This window comes from Acanthopagrus latus, chromosome 1 (assembly GCF_904848185.1).
Source record: "Acanthopagrus latus isolate v.2019 chromosome 1, fAcaLat1.1, whole genome shotgun sequence".
NCBI classification, from domain to species: domain Eukaryota; kingdom Metazoa; phylum Chordata; class Actinopteri; order Spariformes; family Sparidae; genus Acanthopagrus; species Acanthopagrus latus.
The window spans coordinates 30,072,689-30,078,848 of NC_051039.1; the positions used below are offsets into that span (position 1 = coordinate 30,072,689).

Sequence of the window (6,160 nt, forward strand, 5' to 3'; positions counted from 1 at the left end):
AAAGCTGCGAAAAAATGTGACAAGGTCGCGGTGCTTGTCAGTGGAGGACACCCTCAGAGAAAAGTCAGAGAGGAACATCAGCCTTTTTTTTTTTTTCAAACTATCAAAGCCATGATATAAAAATATGATAAAACCAAAAAGGAAATCAAAAAAGACTTTGATATACTGTATCAGAACTCTTCCTGTGATTTGGCATTCTTTGCCTCTCTCAGTCATACTTTCTGTTTTCCTTTACAGTCAAGGCAGTGCATTTATATGGCACACCTTATTTGGCAGCAAGTTCCAATTGGTCTAGAACAGCATTTTAATGGGGATCAAATGGAACAAGCTCAAACAAACAAACATTAAGCTCTGAGTTAATGAGCTTGGCTGCACGATATAATAAACTGCACGAGGCTGCAGCACCCTTTGCTCTGTGTCGCGCAGTTGCAGTGAGACTGAGAGAGCAGGTGAGTGAATGAGTATGTTAACTAGCATTGCTGTATTCATTTGTTTTATCAAAGTTACAGCTATTAAATGCTCAAAAAAGGTCCCCTAGTATGTTAACATAAAATCCTTAACTCCATAGAGAAGGATTTAGATTCTGCTGCCCAAGAAAACGGTCTGATGATAATTCTGTTTTTTCAAAAGTTTACATCATTTCCCTTGCAACACAAGGGGGAAAAACCCCAAGACAACGCAAGTTATACATTGCTCATGACATGAGAAGAGTCTCCTTTACAAATTAAAGCTGGCTTGATTAATGTTTTCTGATATTTACTTGATTTCACTTTGATGGCAATTTTTTCACAGTGCTCTTAAAGGCAAAATGAAATAAAGAAATATTTTATTTCTAGTTTATTTCTAGTGCTCAATCTTCGGTTGTTTTTGGTTTGGGTTGCTTAAGTGTCTAAAGCAGCATTTGTAAATATTGATGAAGTAAGATGATAAATTCAACTCTGTCATGCCAGTAAATACAGTGAGGCAAAAAAGTGTTTAGTCAGCCACCAACTGTGCAAGTTCTCCCACTTAAAAAGATGAGAGAGGCCTGTAATTTTCATCATAGGTACACTTCAACTATGAGAGACAGAATGGGGGGGAAATTATCCAGGAAATCACATTGTAGGATTTTTAATGAATTAATCGGTAAATTCCTCGGTAAAATAAGTATTTGGTCACCTACAAACAAGCAAGATTTCTGGCTCTCACAGACCTGTAACTTCTTCTTTAAGAGGCTCCTCTGTCCTCCACCTGTATTAATGGCACCTGTTTGAATTAGCTATCGGTATAAAAGACACCTGTCCACAACCTCAAACTGTCACACTCCAAACTCCACCATGGCCAAGACCAAAGAGCTGTCACCAGAAACAAAATTGTAGACCTGCACCAGGCTGGGAAGACTGAATCTGCAATAGGTAAGAAGCTTGGTGTGAAGAAATCAACTGTGGGAGCAATTATTAGAAAATGGAAGACATACAAGACCACTGATAATCTCCCTCGATCTGGGGCTCCACACAAGATCTCACCCCGTGGGGTCAAAATGATCACAAGAACGGTGAGCAAAAATCCCAGAAGCACACGGGGGGAGCTAGTGAATGACCTACAGAGAGCTGGGACCACAGTAACAAAGGCTACTATCAGTAACACAATGCGCCGCCAGGGACTCAAATCCTGCAGTGCCAGACGCGTGTCCCTGCTTAAGTCAGTACACGTCCAGACCTGTCTGAAGTTTGCTAGAGAGCATTTGGATGATCCTGACAAGGATTAGGAGAATGTCATATGGTCAGATGAAACCAAAATAGAACTTTTTGGTAAAAACTCAACTTGTCATGTTTGGAGGAGAAAGAATGCTGAGTTGCATCCAAAGAACACCATACGTACTGTGAAGCATGGGGGTGGAAACATCATGCTTTGGGGCTGTTTTTCTGCAAAGGGACCAGGACGACTGATCTGTGTAAAGGAAAGAATGAATGGGGCCATGTATCGAGAGATTTTGAGTGAAAACCTCTTTCCATCAGCAAGGGCACTGAAGATGAGACGTGGCTGGGTCTTTCAGCATGACAATGATCCCAAACACACAGCCAGGGCAACAAAGGAGTGGCTTCGTAAGAAGCATTTCAAGGTCCTGGAGTGGCCTAGCCAGTCTCCAGATCTCAACCCCATAGAAAATCTTTGGAGGGAGTTGAAAGTCCATGTTGCCCAGCAACAGCCCCAAAACATCACTGCTCTAGAGGAGATCTGCATGGAGGAATGGGCCAAAACACCAGCAACAGTGTGTGAAAACCCTGTGAAGACTTACAGAAAAAGTTTGACCTCTGTCATTGCCAACAAAGGGTATGTAACAAAGTATTGAGATGAACTGTTGTTATAGAGAAATTGCCAAATACTTATTTTCCACCATAATTTGCAAATAAATACTTTAAAAATCAGACAATGTGATTTTGTGGATTTTTTTTTTTTTTTCTCATTTTGTCTCTCATAGTTGAAGTGTACCTATGATGAAAACTACAGGCCTCTCTCATCTTTTTAAGTGGGAGAACTTGTACAATTGGTGGCTGACTAAATACTTTTTTGCCTCACTGTACTCCACGTTTGAATTATTACTATTTTACAGTCTCTATCACACCAAAGAACCCAAATCTCTACCGCTGGACCTGGGGAAGTGGAGGCGTCAAGTGATTTTGAAGGATTGGACTTAGCTGAAATGAAGACTTGAGCAAGAGGGAATGGGAGTGGCTAACGAGAGTGAAGGCACCCTCATCAATGCTGCAAACCGAAACTTGTTCATCTCCCCCAGCAGCGGACCTTACTGGGTGAGATGAAGTGGTTGCTGAGTTTCTTTCAGGACTGAAGTAAGATGTGTTTTTATTGTATTATTAATGCTGCTTAATAGCACTGCTGCCTATTCGGTCGCTTTGTGTGTGTGTGTATGTGTGTGCGTGTGTGCTAGGCTGTAAAACAGACCGTCCTCATAGCTGCAAAGGAGTGCAAAAATGTTTGTATCTGCTTTGAGCCATCCATTAACATGAAATAGTGTGCCACTTGTTGCAGAATTACAGGTTACAGCAAGAAGAATCTTGCTTTGTTTAAGTGCTGACAGCTACAGTAACAGTAGTAGATTTAGTAGATTGTGGATGCAGCTGCAGTAGATTTTTTTTATATACATCTATCTTGTCTTTCTTTATTCCAGATATCCAAAATGATTCATCCATGGTGATCTCCTGCTTTTATTACAGTGGAGGGAGAATCAAAGATAGTCCCTGCGCTATTTTTACTTATGACAGACAGGTAATGGTGCTTCAAATGTATACCACTGAGGTATCTTTATCATGCAATGAGTTTGTGTGGGTAAAGCAATAATACAAGTTTTTGCATTCGTTAATACTGCTTAGTGCTTCATGGGCTGGCGTAGCAAATCTCTGCCAGCCTTGTCATCAAGTGTTGCAGTGACGCTTCTGAAGCTGAACTAACCATATGTGCACTTCAGTTGTCCTGTAAATGTGAGGTTACTTCAGACAGTCAAGTTGAAAGTGATACGAAAATGTTTCCACCTAGTGACACTGCTACTGTGATTTATTTTTTAAGAAAAAGCAGCTCAGAAGCTTATTCAAACATGAGGCCAAAGTTGACAGTACATGTATAAACTGAAGTGTTGTTGTGAAAGGGAGATAACTGACTTAATGACTAACTTTGTAATATCACTGACTTACTGGTGAGCTAATTTGCACAATGTTAGGTAACTGACAGAATAATAAGCTACACTTCAGTTGCTGATGGCAGCATAACTCATCCTTATCTGAACCCATAAAAGGTGTTTCTGCTGTAGAGGTTCCTGATGTACATGAAAGGCTCAGATAGACTGTGATGTTGCATGGGCTCCAGCTCAGTGACCTTTTCATTTGCGCTTGGATAAATCCTTCTATTCTGCATCATGTGTTGCTGCACGTACAGATGTGTCAGAGGGGGGGAGTTGTAGCCACATCCTCATACCTTAACATCTGATTAGGTCGATTGTCAGTATCTCCCAAAATGACATATACCACCATTCCAAAACCATGACCATTGCAGTGTAACAGCAACGTATGCACCCGACCTTTCTTATACAGCTGTAGATTAGTTGGCATTATGCACTAAAACTACAAAAAAAATATAAGGGAACACTTAATCATCATGGTATAACACCAAGTCAGTTAAAGTTCAGGAAGCACAAGTGATTGTGAATAAATGTCAGCTGCTTTGGTGCAAATGAAGGTGACAGTGCCAGTGTCCTTGTCACTACTCATAGCATGTGGCAGTTCTTGCAGCCCAATCAGGTTGCACAGGTGGACCAGCTCCTCCAGGATGGCACATCCCAAGAAGCTTTGCAGTATCTCCCAGCACAGTCTCAGTAGCATGGAGGAGATACCAGGAGACTGGCAGTTACACAAGGAGAGCTGGACAGGGCTGTACAAGGGCATCAACCCTGCAGCAGGACCGGTATCTGCTCCTTTGTGTGAGGAGGAACAGGAAGAGCACTGCCAGAACCCTACAAAATGACCCCCAGCAGGTTACTGATGTGGAGCTTGATGGTGGGTCAGTGATGGTCTGGGGAGGCATATCCCTGGAGGCTTGCACAGACCTCTATGTCAACCTCACCCTGCCTGCTGATAGGTCCCGTGATGAAATCCTCACAGTGATTGTTAGACCCTATGCTGGTGCAGTGGGTTCTGGCTTCCTCCTGGTGCAGGACAATGGACAACGCCCGGCATCAAGTAGCAAGAGTGATTAGGCACTTAATGGATGACTACGGCATTGATGCAATTGCCTGGCACGCTGGTTCCCCTAACCTAAATCCAACTGAGAAACTATGGGATGTTTTGTATCTGTGCATCCCTTTACAAGTCCCACCACAGACTTTCCAGGAGCTCACTGCAGCACACAGCAGTAATAACAGCTTTACTATTTGAGATATGAATAATAATATTGATGATGATGATGAAAGTAGGACTCAAGCAGGTTAACCATCTATAGGAACCTGCAAGCCAAGAGAGCACATAGACTCCAGGGAAGAAGATTCATCATGTCAAGTATAGAAGTGCTAAGTAAAGGTATAACTTATTTCTGCAGTGTAGTTGGTATGGGGTATAGCTGACATCTTCATAGGTTTGATGAAGAAATTATTGAACTTAGCTGCTGACAACTGCTTGGCTGGATTTAGACTCATAATATCTTGTTGATGTTTAGGAATAGAGGTTACTTCACTACATTAATAAGTTGAAAGGACTCACAGTTGACTTCTGGTTTCACACTGGAGCAGCGGCCTCCTGAATGAAAACCCTGGGCTTGTTTAACCTACCTCCCTTCTAGGTTGCCACCTGACAACACACGTAAATATGTGTTTCAATTATCTGCTTTCAATTCCAACCTATATTGATGTTTTTCTGATGAAGATGGTCTCCACAAGAGACAGAAAACCTATGACCAAGATGTGGATTGGTGTTCAGATTCATATTCCTGTTTCCTGATTTCTTTCTGTTACCCTTAGTAGTAAATAACTGCCATCTTCATAAAGCTGGAAGGAAATTGCAATCGCAGAAATAAAGCAGCAATGACAACTGTTATACCAATGTAAACTTAACAGCTCCCATTGCTTTTGGATGACTAGAGATGTGTGTTAGGGCTGTGTTAACAGCCTTGGCCAATTTCAATTTGTATAAGATCAATACAGCTTTCACATAGACTTTCCTGTTCAGTTTTTTTCACCTCTTCTCTGTCCGGCATAAAGCAAGATAAGAAACATCAAATCACATTCCTCAATCCTTTCCAAATCAAATTAGATTTCTTGGTTGTATTATACTGCTCCCTGAGCATGGTTCTGCTAATCCAATCATGGAGTGCTGAGGCCCACTTCACCCCTGTCCAAGATAACATGCACAGAATCAAATGATTTTATTCAGGAGGGATTTATGAATGAAGCATTGGTATAATGGTTCCTTCCTCTTGTTGGTGAGAGACACCTCGAAGTAACATTAACCCAGGAGGTGATGGATTATGAATGTTTTCACTGCATTTCTGTGACGCATGAACAAAGTGTGCACTTAAATCCAAGGACGGGCCTCTAAATGTTGCTGCTGCTCTGGATACCAAGTGAGATGAAAAATCAATTTTTAATATTTTCTCGGGTTGAGCTCAAGCACACAGC

General features: G+C 41.6%; 1 long non-coding RNA gene across 1 annotated transcript; it reads left to right on the top strand.

The window, feature by feature from the left end:
- The first annotated feature begins 263 nt into the window (after positions 1 to 263).
- Positions 264 to 5,698, top strand: LOC119024415. Its single transcript, XR_005076471.1, has 4 exons — positions 264 to 449; positions 2,594 to 2,831; positions 3,170 to 3,267; positions 4,265 to 5,698. It is a non-coding gene; the product is annotated as an uncharacterized LOC119024415 (long non-coding RNA).
- Positions 5,699 to 6,160: the final 462 nt, after the last annotated feature.